This window comes from Saimiri boliviensis, chromosome 7 (assembly GCF_048565385.1).
Source record: "Saimiri boliviensis isolate mSaiBol1 chromosome 7, mSaiBol1.pri, whole genome shotgun sequence".
Lineage (NCBI taxonomy): Eukaryota > Metazoa > Chordata > Mammalia > Primates > Cebidae > Saimiri > Saimiri boliviensis.
Window position 1 is genome coordinate 12,013,954 of NC_133455.1, and position 15,523 is coordinate 12,029,476.

Genomic DNA, 15,523 nt, shown 5'->3' on the forward strand with positions numbered 1-15,523 from the left:
TTGTTGTCCCTTGTTTTATAATTATTCAGAAAGGGTGATTGAAAAAAATCTCTTGGCCTGATGTGTGCATATTTTAAAGTTAGTAGATATAGCAGTGCTTCAGTCTTAGGTTAGAATTAAATAACACCATCATCTGGAATAGGCATAAACCAGACATTTGAGAGATTAGGAGTTAGTTTTGTTTTCTAACCTTTGTATGCTTTGCAGTGCTGAAAACCTACAGGCCTAACGATGATGTATTAGGCTGGATTCCTGTATAGCAGTTATAAAACCATGGGCAAATGTTATCAACCAGCTTAGAAAAAAAGAGAGTAACAAGTAGAAGCAGGAAAGAAGTGTACATGGCAAATGTGATTGAACAACAGAAGCAGAGGCGAGGGTTAAAGATGAAAACGGAGCCAGCTACCAGAAAGTAGACAGCTAAACCAGAATCATTGTGTAGCAAAGATGTGGATGGCCCAAGACATCTCTGGAAATCTACCTTCGTGTTCAGGTTAGATTTACCAAGTTGATAATGAGTCAACTTTTAGTGATAGGATAGTCTTACCCTGTCCAGTTAGCTATTGAAAGCATCAGGTTTGGGCTTCACAGCTAGAGACCTTGGAGACATTCTTGATTCTCATCAAGTCAGTAAGGTCTGTTGATTTTTTTTTTGCTCCATGTTTGCATGTGTATGTAGAATATTATTTAATATATTTTAAATTTGCCTCCTCTTCCTTCCTCTGAATTTTTGTTTCAAGATGATGCTTCCCTCTGTTCCCTTAAAGTTTTGAGGACATTAATAATGTTCAGGTGTTTATCCTCAGTGGTCTGGTACATAGTTTATTAAAGTGAACATAATTCTGTATTTGATTTTTTTTTTTTTTTACATACTCTGAAAAAGTAAAACGTTTATTTATATATATTTTTTGAGATGGAGTTTTGCTCTTGTTGCCCTGGGTGGAATGTAATGGTGCAATCTTGGCTCACCGCAACCTCTGCCTCCTGGGTTCAAGCAATTCTCCTGCCTCAGCCTCACAAGTAGTGGGGATTACCGGCATGTGCCAGCATGCCTGGCTAACTTTTTAAAATTTTATTTATTTATTTATTTTTTGGGACAGAGTCTCGCTGTGTCACCAGGCTCCAGGCTGGAGTGCAGTGGCACAGTCTTGGCTCACTACACCCTCCGCCTCCCGCATTCAAGCAATTTTCCTGCCTCAGCCTCCCAAGTAGCTGGGACTACAGGCGTGCGCCACCACGCCCAGCTAATTTTGTTTGTGTTTTTAGTAGAGGTGGGGTTTCACTATGTTGGCCAGGAGGGTCTCGATCTCTCGACCTCAGGTGATCCGCCTGCCTCGGCCTCCCTGAGTGCTGGGATTACAGTCATGGGCCACTGCACCTGGCAAAATTATTTTTTTTGAAAAGGAAAGTGGAAGAATATGTGACGTCTTAAATTGCTATCAACCATCAGTTAAGAGCTTACAGGGACAAGCATCAGATATCATTTATGCTTGTCTTACGTTAAGTGAAAAACCATTATTCAAGGTATTAGGCTGGACCTACCTTGATAATGATCACTGTTCAATTTATAGGACCTCTTTATAATACAGTGGGAGAATTGGTGATTATATCAGTTAGCTATTGCCACGATAACACTGTATAACAAATGATGCCAACACTCAGTGGATTAAGAAAACAATGAAATATTCTTATGAATCTACAGATTGGTTGGTGCAGCTCTGCTTCTTCCGATCTGTAAGTTGATTAAGATGACTCTGCTTTATGTGTGTTCATTTTAGGGCTCAGAGTGAATGGGCAGTCGCCACATAGGGGAAGCTGTTCTCTAGGCAGTGGCAGGGGCACAAGAGAGCAAGTGGAAACCTGCAAGACCTCTTCAGGTTTAGGCTTATAATTGGCACACTACCATTTCTGCTCCATTCTTTATTGTGTTCTTTCTTTCTTTTTTAGAGACAGGGTTTTACCATGTTGGTCAGGCTGGTCTTGAACTCCTGACCTTGGTGATCCACCCGCCTTGGCCTCCCAAAGTGCTGGGATTACAGGCTTGCGCCACCACACCCGGCCCATTCTTTTGGCCAAAGCAAGTCATATGGTTGAAACTAAAGTTAAGGAACCACAAAAATAAATCTTACCCCTGTTAGGAGGAGGAACTGCAAAATCATATGGCTATGGAGTAGATCCTGGGAAGGATGAGGAATTAGGGCCTGTATTGCAATCTACCACAGTTAAAGTTTCCTCTTCCGTTTCAGTAGGGCTCATTATTCCTTTTTCATTTTATTCTAAAGTGAAGCATTTCATGTAGGCACATTTCATAGAAGTCACTTTCTATGGCATCGTATTTTTCATTTTGATGTTTATGTTTTATAAATAGCTTTTGAAAGATGGGATTCATGGGCTGGGGTGCAGTGGCTCATGCCTGTAATCTCAACACTTTAGGAGGCCGAGGCGGGTGGATCACCTGAAGCCAAAGTTTAAGACCAGCCTGGCCAACGTGGCAAAACCCCGTTTCTACTAAAAATACAAAAGTTAGCTGGGTGAGGTGGCACGAACCTGTAAAAGCAGCTACTTACTCGGGAGGCTGAAGCAAGAGAATCACCTGAGCTTGGGAGGCAGAGGTTGCAGTGAGCCGAGATTGCACTACTGTTCTCTGCCCTGGGCAACAAAACAAGACCTAGTCTCAAAAAATAAAATAAAATAGATATAATTCGCATATTATACAACTCAGTCATAAAAAGTGTACAATTCAGTGATTTTTACTGTACCTACAGAGTTGTGTAATCATCGCTGTGGTCAATTTTAGAACATTTGCTTCATCCCAAAAGAAACTGTATATGTTAGCAATTACTGCTCATTACCCTTCTCCTCAGCCCTTGGCAGCCACTAGTCTGCTTTTGGCCTCTATGGATTTGCCATTTCCTATTAATCAAATAATACATGGCTTTTGTTGTGTTAATGGCTTCTTGCACTTAGCATAATGTTTTTAAGGTTCATCCATGTTGTAGCATGTGTCAGTGTTTCATTCTCTTTATTGTCAAATAATTTTCGTTTGTATGTTTATACCAGATTCAGCTTATCCACTCATTAGTTGACAAGCATTTGGGTAGTTGCCACATTTTGGCTATTATGAATAATGTGAGGCCAGGTGTAGTGGCTCACACCTGTAATCCCAGCACTTTGGGAGGCCAAGGCACATGGATCACCTGAAGTCAGGAGTTCGAGACTAGCCTAGCCAACACAGTGAAACCCTGTCTCTACCAAAAATACAAAATTTAGCTGGATGTGGTGATTGGCGCCTGTAATGCCGGCTACTCAGGAAGCTGAGTCAGGAGAATCGCTTGAACCCAGGAGGCAGAGGTTGCAGTAAGCTGAGGTCATGCCATTGAACTCCAACCTAGGCAGCAAAGCAAGACTCCATTAAAAAAACTCCAAAAATAGTAATAATGCAATGAACTTTTGTATATAAGTTTTTGGGCAGATGTATATATTTCATTTCTCTTGGGTAGTACTTTGGCGTGAAGCTGCTGGCTCATAGTTGTTTTTTTTTTTTTAACATTTTGATGAACTGCCAAACAGTTTTCCAAAAATAGCTGCAATATTTTACATTCCCACCAACAATGTATAAGGTTCTGATTTCTCCACATCTTCACCAACACTTGTTACTGTCTTTTTTAAATTATAGCCATTCTTTTGAGTGTGAAGTCATACCTCATTGTGGTTTTGTGTAGTGTTTATGTTTAATTAAGGGTTTGTAGAGGAAAAAAGCAGTGGTTTAAAATGTTAGATCTGTTTGTTCGTAGAAGTGTGTTACCAAAGTTGAACCTCAGTTTTAGTTACCTAAAAATCTTTGTATTGAGAGCAAAAATTTAATAAGCCTTTGGTTCACAGATTTTTCTTCAGGCTACTTCTTTTACATGCTAGAATCATTTAGGAAGAAATTAGCCTCATAATTTTTAAACTGGTTTCTTCCCTTTGGTTAAGTGATTAACCAAATTACTCTGGCAACCTGCTGCATCATCAGTAAACCTGGAACTGTGAGTGGTTTCATGATTGAAGGTTTGGTGGGTGGAAGAGGGGGTGAGGGGTGCCTTGATGGGTCAGTTATTTGCTGGGAAGATAATCACTGGAGGAATTAGTTGTAAAATACTACTTTTTCTAGAGCAACACTACCCAATAGAAGTATAATACATGGTACATATGTAATGTGACGTTTTCTAGTAGCCACATTAAAAGGTTTTTTTTGAAAAAAGGTGATACTAATTTTAGTAATAGTTTATTTAACTCAGTATATAAAAATATTTGGCTGGGCATGGTGGCTCACGCCTGTAATCCCAGTACTTTGGGAGGGCAAGGCAGGTGGATAATGAAATCAAGAGATCGAGACTGTCTTGGTTAGCATGGTGAAACCCCGTCTCTATTAGAAATACAAAAACTTAGCCAGGTATGGTGGCACGTGCCTGTAGTTCCAGCTACTCAGGAGGCTGAGGCAGAAGAATCACTTAACCTGGGAGGTGGAGGTTGCTAGTGAGCCTAGATTGTGCCACTGCACTCCATCCTGGGTGACAGAATGGGACTCTGTCTCAAGTGTGTGTGTGTGTGTGTGTGTGTGTGTGTGCACGCGCGCGTGTGTATGTAATCAATATACATATTGAGATATTTAAACTTTTTTTTTAGTTCAAGATCTTCTCAATTCAGACTATCCACATTTCAAGTGCTCAGTAGCTACATGTGGCTAGCAGCTACCATATTGAACAGTGCGGTTCTGGAGGTAGTAAATACTTATGATCTAGATTTTTGCTCACATCTACGTATCTTTTTTTTTTTTTTTTTTTTTTTGAGGCGGAGTTTCGCTCTCATTACCCAGGCTGGAGTGCAATGGCGCGATCTCGGCTCACCGCAACCTCTGCCTCCTGGGTTCAGGCAATTCTCCTGCCTCAGCCTCCTGAGTAGCTGGGATTACAGGCATGTGCCACCATGCCCAGCTAATTTTTTGTATTTTTAGTAGAGACGGGGTTTCACCATGTTGACCAGGATGGTCTCGATCTCTTGACCTCGTGATCCACCCACCTCGGCATCCCAAAGTGCTGGGATTACAGGCGTGAGCCACCGCGCCCGGCCACATCTACGTATCTTTAGGAAAAATAGATGAGAGTGTGATCAGTCTGTATTTCTAGTTCTTTATTTTTTTATTGTTAGTGCTGGTTTTTTTTTTCTTTCAGTGCAGAAGAGGGTGTTTAGAGGGTTGCAGAGAGGCAAGCTCATAACTCAGATTTTTGGTTGTGAGCAGATAAATTCACAGAGGGAGAAAATTGCCTCATCCTCATTAGAGATATACCAGATTCTATAGTTCTCAGCAAGTGAATCTGTTGGAACTGTATTGTTTGGTCCTTGTTGTAATTGTTCCAGATGGTCAAGGTCCGCTTTGGCCTGTTGTCTTCAGTTATGTACTGCTTGTACTGCCTGATCACACAGCTCACTTGGTTAGACATAGTAAGATTGTGGGTTTGATCTCTGTATTTAATGAATGACTTTATGCTTTTTGGGGCTCTGCTATAGTAACTATATAGTAACTAAAAACAGAATAAACCAGATCCTCTTTCATCAGATGTTTATAATGTTGTTAGAGACTGGGTGTCAAATGCCCCCAGATGTAGTTAGACAATTTAGAGACAAGGAGATTTCAGATAATATTCAATGGGCCATTGTATATATTGTGTGTCCCAGTCAGTCAGTTGATTACTAGAAAGACTGAATTTAGTTAAAAAAAAAAAAAAAAAAAAAAAAAAAAAAACAGAAGTTTTGGCCCTGACGAGGTGGCTCACACCCGTAATTCTAGCACTTTGGGAGGCTGAGGCAGGCGGATCACCTGAGATTGGAGTTCAAGACCAGCCTGACCAACATGGAGAAACCCCATCCCTGCTAACAATACAAAAGTCGCCGGTCATGGTGGCACATGCATGTAATCCCAGCTACTTGGGAGGCTGAGGCAGGAGAATTGCTTGAACCTGGGAGGCGGAGGTTGCCATGAGCTGAGATTGCGCCATTGCACTCCAGCCTGGGCAACAAGAGTGAAACTTCATCTCAAAAAAATTTTAAAAACAAGTTTTAACATTTGTATGACTTTACTCACAGCTTAGTTTTTTTTTTTCTTTCTGAGATGGAGTATCACTCTGTCACCAGGTTGGAGTGTAGTGGTACAATCTCAGATCACTGGAACCTCTACCTCCTGGGTTGAAGTGATTCTCCTGCCTCAGCCTCCCAAGTAGCTGGGACTACAGGCATACACTACCACGCCTAGCTAATTTTTGTATTAGTAGAGACGGGGTTTCACCATGTTGGTCTTGATCTCTTGACCTGGTGATCCGCCCGCCTTGGCCTCCCAAAGTGCTGAGATTACAGGCGTCAGCCACTGCGCCCGACCACAGCTTACATTTTCTAATTTGCGTCAGTCCCCATCACTTTCTGTTGCCATATACTGAATCTCTACCTCACTATATGCTGTTTAGCTAGTTCCTGGAGGCGATTGAGTTGTGATCCCTTAGTGACCATAGTTGTAGGTCGTTACCTCAAGGATTGTTGGAGATCAGGGGATAGCTGATCAGTGCTCCAGTGACTGAGGATTGAAAAAACAACTTTGTTATAGGTACTTGCGTGTTTAGATACAAATACTTTCACAGAACTTGACCATTGCATTAAGTATTACTGACTATTGGATGACTTAATGACACGTAGTTATTCTGGATGGCATTCGTGTGCTTGTGAGTTGGAGTCCCTGAGTGGTATTCAAGGATCAGGACTTAATTTACATGCTATGTCCTTACATTTGTGATACTATGAACCCAGGGCCCATTTGTAAGTTCACTGATGCATTTGAATTTGAAGGCCATGTTAAATACTTATGTGTCATAGGTCCAGCACACAATTAATGGAATTAAAACCATAAGTGGCACTGTCTCTTTAATTAATCAACAGTTTATTTGGTGGTTCTGTTGAGTTTTTGTATACATTATGATTTTGATAATTTCCAAATATTTTATACTTCGACACTTGTTCATCAACTTCATTTTTGAAATGTGTTTGAAAGCCTTAACCTTACTAAGAAAGAAATGTCCTTTAGTCAAGTTTGAAATGCTTTGATTTGTTGGTATTATATTAATGTAAGGGTTTTTTATTTGTTCTCAACCAAGTGCAGTCTGCAGTGACTAAGCTCCAACTTAGTTGGACCAGCAGGGGCAGAATTGGAGCCTTACTTACACTAAATAATTCCATTCCTTTAGGGAATAAAATCTAGTTTAGGCCTCTTTGGTAACAAAAAAGACCTTAACTGAAGTTATTTATAGTATCTATTCATTGATGTGACTTGTTACCCTCTTTACAGACTGTTGTTACCTTTCTGAAAGCCAAAAAAAAAAAAGAAAATAATAATTTTGAAACATCTCCTGCCATAAGGTGTCAGATAAGGAATTATGGAACTGTAATACCATTTTTTATTGGTGAAAATATTGGAAAGTGCAGATAAACACAAAAAGTATAGAAAAACTACCCACAATTCTACCAACACAGAGAGATGTTACATTTGTTATGTATCTTTCAGGTCTTTAAAAAAATGCACTTACTGTCATCGTTAATTTTTTTTTAATTACACAAAACAAGTTGTTGAAACCCAAAAATCCCAAATAGAAGTAAAAAAGAAAAATTATAAGTAACCTAATATTTAACTTACTTAGAAAATTCAGCCAGGCACGGTAGCTCACGCCTGTAATCCTAGCACTTTGGGAGGCTAAGGTAGGTGGATGACGTGAAGTCAGGAGTTAGAGACCAGCCTGGCCAACATGGCGAAACCCTGTCTGTACTAAAAATAAAAAAATCAGCCAGTCATGGTGGCGGGTGCCTGTAATCCCAGCTGCTTGGGAGGCTGAGGCAAGAGAATCATTTGAACCTGGGAGGTGAAGGTTACCCTGAGCTTAGATTGCACCGTTGCACTCCAGCCTGGGCAATGAGAGTGAAACTCTGTCCCAAAAAAGAAAACGAAACAGGCCGGGCATGGTGGCTCACACCTGTAATCCAAGCACTTTGGAGGCCAAGGCGGGTGGATCACCTGAGGTCGGGAGTTCAAGACCAGCCTGACCAACATGATGAAACCCCATCTTTAAAAAACAAACAAACAAAACAAAACAAAAACAATTCATGGTAACATTTTGTGTTACCCTTTGAGGAATTACATATAGGAACTATAAATCACTTTTTACCCAAAAGTAGAAACTGGTTTATTCTGTGTTGTTTTTTTTTTTAATGCGATATTTAATATCTACAGAAGAATATATGTTTTGTATGTATAGCATAATAAATGAACGCTCGTGAACTTTACCAGTTAATTAAACTATAGGATTACCAGTGTTCTGGAAGCCCCCAGTATACTCTCCTTTGTCCCTTCCCCTGCCTCTGTCCCCCGCCCCTGTTTAGGTGTAACCACTCTCATGAATTTTGTTTACCGTCCCTTTGCTTTTTTAAAAAACTAGATTTACATCTATTTTTATTTTTTAATTTGAGATGGAGTCTCGCTGTGTCACCCAGGCTGGAGTGCAGTGGCTTGATCTCAGTTCACCACAACCCCTGCCTCCTAGGTTCAAGTGATTCTCCCGCCTCAGCCTCCCAACTAGCTGGGATTAGAGGCATGGGCCACCACGCCCGGCTAATTTTGTACTTTTAGTGGAGATGGGGTTTCTCCATGTTGGTCAGGCAGGTCTTGAACTCCTGACCTCAGGTGATCCACTCACCTGGGCCTCCCAAAGTGCTGTGATTACAGGCATGAGCCACCAAGCCCGGCCTACTTCTACATTTTGATGTTTTACTGTACATGTTTAGTTTTGCTTTTTTTTTGAAACGGGGTCTTGCTCTGTTGCCCATGGAGTACAGTAGCGTGATCTTGGCTCACGGCAACCTCCGCTCTGGGTTCAAGTGATTTCTCCTGCCTCAGCCTCCTGAGTAGCTGGGATTACAGGTGCATGCCACCACACCCAGCTAATTTTTGTATTTTTAGTAGAGTCGGGGTTTCACCATGTTGGTTAGACTGGTCTCAAACTCCTGACCTTGTGATCCGCCCACCTTGGCCTCCGAAAGTGCTGGGATTACAGGCGTGAGCTACTGCGCTTGGTCTAGTTTTGCTTTCTAAAATAAGTTTATAAAAATGGTTGTTTTTTTATTTTTTATTTTTTAGACAGTGTTTTCACTCTGGTTGCCCAGGCTGCAGTGCAGCGGCGTGATCCGCTAGTGCAGTGGGCTCACTGCAACCTCTACCTTCTGGGATGAAGTGATTCTCTTGCCTGAGGCTCCTCAGTAGCTAAGATTACAGGCATGCGCCACCAGGCTCAGCTAATTTTTTATTTTTAGTAGAGACTGGGCTTTTCCATGTTGGTCAGCCTGCCCTCAAACTTCTGACCCCAGGTGATGTGCCTGCCTGGACCTCCCAGAGTGCTGGGATTACAGACATGAGCCATGATCTGCTGATTGTCTTTTGTAATTTGTTTTTTTCAGTCAGTATTTTTTCTAAGCTTTGTCCCCACTGTTGCACTCTTTTCCAGTGCTGTATAATGTTCCATTCTATGAATATGTAATTACATTATTTATCTGTTCTCTTGTTGATGAATATTTAGGTTTCCAATTTGATGCTATTTCAAAGGGGTCTTGTGAACTTTTTTTTTTTTTCTTTTTTTTTTTTTTTGAGACGGAGTTTCGCTCTTGTTACCCAGGCTGGAGTGCAATGGCGCGATCTCGGCTCATCGCAACCTCTGCCTCCTGGGCTCAGGCAATTCTCCTGCCTCAGCCTCCTGAGTAGCTGGGATTACAGGCACGCGCCACCACGCCCAGCTAGTTTTTTTTGTATTTTTAGTAGAGACGGGGTTTCACATGTTGACCAGGATGGTCTCGATCTCTCGACCTCGTGATCCACCCACCTCGGCCTCCCAAAGTGCTGGGATTACAGGCTTGAGCCACCGTGCCCGGCTTTTTTTTTTTTTTTTTTTTTTGAGACAGAGTCTCACTCCTTCACCAGGCACCAAGCTGGAGTGCAGTGGTGCGACCTCGGCTCACTGCAATGTCTGCGTCCCAGGTTTAAGCAGTTCTGCCTCTGCCTCCCCAGTAACTGGGACTACAGGTGCGCGCCACCACGCCCAGCTAATTTTTTTGTATTTTTAGTGGAGCGGCGTTTCACCGTGTTGGCCAGGATGGTCTCCATCTCTTAACCTCATGATCCACCTGCCTCGGCCTCCCAAAGTGCTGGGATTACAGGCGTGAACCACCATGCCCGGCCCGTTCTTTTTTTTTTTCCTTCTGAGACAATTTTATTCTTGTTGCCCAGGCTGGAGTGCAATGGCATGATCTCAGCTCACCACAATCTCCGCCTCCTGGGTTGAAGCAATTCTTCTACCTCAGCCTCCCAAGTAGCTGGGATTATAGGCATGTGTCACCACACCCAGATAATTTTGTATTTTTTAGTAGACACAGGGTTTCTCTATGTTGTTCAGGCTGGTCTCAAACTCCTGACTTCAGGTGATCTACCTGCCTTGGCCTCCCAAAGTTCTGGATTACAAACGTGAGCCACCATGCCCGGCTTTGTGAACCTTCTGGTACATTTACCTGGTGTTCATGTTTCAGAGTTTTCCTTGGATTTATATATCTGAGAGTGGAATCTACCATGCTCTTTTATGGTGAGTGCTTTTTGTGTGCTAAGAGATTATTCTGTAGCCTGAAATCTTATAGTCTCCTATATTTTCCTCTAAATAGGAATAGGTTAGGGTTAAGGTTCAAGCTTTGCCTTTCACATACAAGTTTTTAATCCATCTAGAATTAAGTTTTATGTATCTGTGTATGTATTACTTAGGAATCCACTTGTCCCAGAATGATCAAATAGTCTCTTTTTCCTCAGCGATCTCTATCATTACCTCTGTGATTGGTTTTAAAAAGCCAGGGTCTAGCTCTATTGCCCAGGCTGGAATGCATTGATGCCTTCATAGCTCACTGTAACCTTGAACTCCTGGCCTCAAGCAGTCCTTCGCCTTGGCCTCCCACAGCACTGGGTTTACAGGTGTAAGCCACTGTGGCCAGCTGGAGATTGTTTTTGTGTGTGTGTATATGAAAGTAATGTTAAAATGGCAAATGGTGTTTTGTTACGTGCTTTTTTCTATTTAATATATCTTGAATGTCTTTTGGTACCTTTAATATATAACCAGCTTTTGTGGATACATAGGAGACCACTATATTCAATCCCTCTAGCTTTTATTATAAATCACTTTAATTCCTCATCTTCCAGTCTACTTCTCCAAGAAAGCTTATAACCGGTTTTCTTGGCCAGCTGCAGTGGCTCACACCTGTAATCTCAGCACTGTGGGAGGCTGAGGTGGGCAGATTATGAGGTCTGGAGTTCGAGACCAGCCTGGTCAATATGGTGAAACCCGATCTCTATCAAAAAAAAAAAAAAAAAACAAAAAAAAACAAAAATTAGCTGGGCATGGTAGCGCACGCCTGTAATTCCACCTGCTCTGGAGACTGACGCAGGAGAATCCCTAGGACTTGGGAGGCGGAGGTTGCAATGAGTCGAGATCACACCATTGCACTTCAGCCTGGGCAACAGAACAAGACTCCATCTCAAAAAACAAAAAACCGTTTTCTTTCCTTCTAGAAATGTGTGCATGAAAGCACATGTGTATACAAAGTCCCCCTATTATATTGTGGTAAAATATAGTGTAAAATTGATCATTTTTAAGTGTCACTGAACTCAGTGGCATTAAGTACATGCACATACTTACCTGTCACCACCATCCGTTTCCAGGACTTTTTAATCTTCCCAGACTGAAACTGTACAGTAGTCCCCTCTTATCCACATCCCAAGACTCCCAGTGGATACCTTGAAACTGCAGATAGTACTGAATCCTGCATATACTGTTTATTCAGTCTGATAACCAAGATGGTTACTAAATGACTAACTGGTGGGTAGGGGTGATGTACGTATACAACATAGAGATGCTGGACAAAGCAATGAGTCACTTCCCGGGCAGGAGGGAGCAGGACTGCATGAGACTTAATCATATTGCTCAGAATGGCTCACAATTTAAAACTTATGAATTACTTTTTTCTGGAAATTTCCATGTAATATTTTCAGACCATGGTTGACTGCATGGAGGCAAAACCATAGATAAGTTTAATGAGAACTACTGCACCCATTAAACTCTTAACTCCCCATTCCCCTCCCTCCACACAAACCCTGGCAACTTTTGTTCTCCTTTCTGTCTCTGTGAATTTGACTACACTAGGTACCTCATGTAAATGACCTCTACCAGTATTTTGTTTTGTTATTGGCTTTCCCACTTAGAGTGATGTCCCCAGGGTTCATCTGTGTTTTAGTGTATGTCAGAATTTCCTTCCTTTTCAAGGCTAGATAATACTTGACTGTATGGATAAAACCACATTTTGTGTATCTGTTTCTTTGTTGATGAGCAGTAGTCGCTTCCAACCTTTTAGTTACTATGAGTAATACTATGAATATTGGTGTACAAATATCTGTTCAAGACCCTGCTTTCAGTTCTTTTGGATATATACCTAGAAGTGGGATTGCTCAATCATATAGTAATTGTACATCATTTGACTTCCTTCCTTCCTTCCCTCCCTCCCTCCCTCCCTTCCTTCCTTCCTTCCCTCCCTCCCTCCCTTCCTTCCTTCCTTCCTTTATGCTCTCTTCTTCTCTTCCTCCCATCTTTCTTTCTGTTTTTCTTTCCATCTTTTCTGTCTTGACAGAGTCTTGCTCTTTTGCACAGGCTGTAGTGCAGTCGTGCAGTCTTGGCTCACTGCAACCTTTGCCTCCTGGGTTCTTCTCCTGCCTCAGCCTCCCAAGTAGCTGGGATTACAGGTGCATGCCACCATGCTCAGGTAAGTTTTGTATTTTTAGTAGAGACAGGGTTTCACCATGTTGGTTAGGCTAGTCTTGAACTCCTGACCTCAGGTGATCCACCTGCCTCGGCCTCCCAAAGTGCTGGGATTACAGGTGTGAGCCACCACGCCTGGCCAACATTTAATTTTTTGAGGGTTCACCATACCATCTTCCATAGTGACTGCAACATTTTACATTCTCACCAGCAATGCATAAGAGTTTGTTTTTCTACATCCTTGCCAACACTAGTTGACTTTGGTGTGTGTGTGTTTTTTATTAGGCATCCTAATGGGTGCGAAGTGGTTTTGATTTGTATTTCCCTAGTGGTTAGTGTTGCTGAGCATCTGTTCACAGGCTTATTGACCATTTGTATCTTTGGAGAAGTGTCTATTCAAGTCCTTTGCCTGTTTTTTAGCTTGGTTGATTATTGTTGAGCTGTAGTTCTTGATATATTCTGAATATCAATCCCTTAGCAGTAATAATTTCTTTTTTCTCTTTTTATTTTTTGAGATGGAGTCTCCCTCTGTCACGCAGGCTGGAGTACAGGATCTCGGCTCACTACAATCTGCCTCTCAGGTTCAAGGGATTCTCCTGCCTCACCCTCCCAAGTAGCTGGGACTGTAGGCACATGCCACCATGCCTGGCTAATTTTTTGTATTTTTAGTAGAGATGGGATTTCACTGTGTTAGCCAGGATAGTCTCTATCTCCAGACCTGGTGATCCGCCCACCTTGGCCTCCCAAAGTGCTGGGATTGCAGGCATGAGCCACTGTGCCTGACCAATTTGCAAATAATTTTTCCCATTATATGGGTCTTTGGTGCAGAAGTTTTTACTTTTGATGAAGGTCTTTTTTTCTGTCTTCTGTCATGTGTGCTCTGGTGTCATATCCATGAAGTCTGCCACGTCCAATGTCATGAAGCCTACCTCTTTATTCTTCTAAGAGTTTTTAGTCTTAGCTCTTACTTGTATGTCTTTGATCCATTTTCAAGACCATTTTTGTATAATAGTAAGAGTCCAACTTCATTCTTTTGTGTAATTAATTTTTTTTTTTTTTTTTTGAGACGGAGTTTCACTCTTGTTACCCAGGCTGGAGTGCAATGGCACTATCTCGGCTCACTGCAACCTCTGCCTCCTGGGTTCAGGCAATTTTCCTGCCTCAGCCTCCTGAGTAGCTGGGGTTACAGGCACGCGCCACCATGCCCAGCTAATTTTTTGTATTTTTAGTAGAGACAGGGTTTCACCATTTTGACCAGGATGGTCTCTATCTCTTGACCTCCTGATCCACCTGCCTCGGCCTCCCAAAGTGCTGGGATTACAGGCTTGAGCCACTGCGCCTGATGTGATTCATTTTTAATAGGGTAGTCGTTGCATCATATATACTGAGATTGATTATCTGGTTTTTTTCACTCAACGTGTCTCCACCCCACTGTTTTCTTCTTGTCCTGTCCTCCAGTATCCCGTTGAGTGGTGTGAGCCCATGTGTAGGAAAGCTTTTGAACATGGCTACCTTCACTAACAGTTAAAATGAAAGGAAAATTAAGTAGGATTGTTAAATCTAGGAATGAAAAGTGAGCAAAAAGTCAAAAGCAGGGAAGAGAAAAGAAGAGAGGTGGAGAGTATGGGAAGTTCAGGTATCACCAACTTCTGCTTTTAGAACAAATTGCAGTTTTATTGAAAATTTGTCAGGCACATTGTTAAATTCTGTGTATATATAATTTTTTAAAAACCACAGTTGACTGCGTTATGTGTATATATAACTCATCTTTACATCAGTTCCCTGAAGTGTAGGTATTGTTTTCCCCATTTTACAGTTGAAAAACTGATGACTTACCCAAGATTTTATATTTAATGAGTGGCAGATGTAGCATTTGAACACAGGTATTTTTGACTCTGCAATTAATGGCTCTTTGTGATAATGAGAACCTTTAATCAAGTAAGCTTGAAAAAGGCTGCATATTAAATCCCTCTCTTGGAAATTTGGTCTGAATTAGCATTATTATGAGCTCTGAGAAGTTGGGCAGTAAAAAACCCTGTTTAATTTTGCTTGAAATTTTTTTTTTTTTTTTTTTTTTGAGACGGAGTTTCGCTCTTGTTACCCAGGCTGGAGTGCAATGGCACGATCTTGGCTCACCGCACCCTCCGCCTCCTGGGTTCAGGCAATTCTCCTGCCTCAGCCTCCTGAGTAGCTGGGATTATAGGCACGCGCCACCATGCCCAGCTAATTTTTTGTATTTTTAGTATAGACGGGGTTTCACCATGTTGACCAGGATGGTCTCGATCTCTTGACCTCGTGATCCACCCGCCTCGGCCTCCCAAAGAGCTGGGATTACAGGCTTGAGCCACCGCGCCCGGCCTGCTTGAAATATTAAGATGCTGACTTGCTCAAGAGAAGAGTTTGCTCGGCATCTTAATACCTGGAACAGTTCTCATTTTACACTATTTTGGGAAGTACAACTCAAAGTTGCGTTCTGTTTTCTTGTGTCAAATCAAAAGACAGTAAGTTAAATCCTAACTTCGTCAAGAAGAGAATCAATGTGTAGAATCCTCTAACATAGACCAGGTGTGTTGCTTTTGGGGCGGGGGGTGGGGGTGGGGGGAGATGAGGAA

At 41.9% G+C, this 15,523-nt stretch overlaps 1 protein-coding gene across 1 annotated transcript in view; it reads left to right on the forward strand.

Moving 5' to 3' along the window:
• SPPL3 (signal peptide peptidase like 3) overlaps positions 1 to 15,523 on the forward strand; it is a 152,121-nt gene that overhangs the window by 14,104 nt on the left and 122,494 nt on the right. The gene's annotated exons all lie outside the window — the stretch shown is intronic.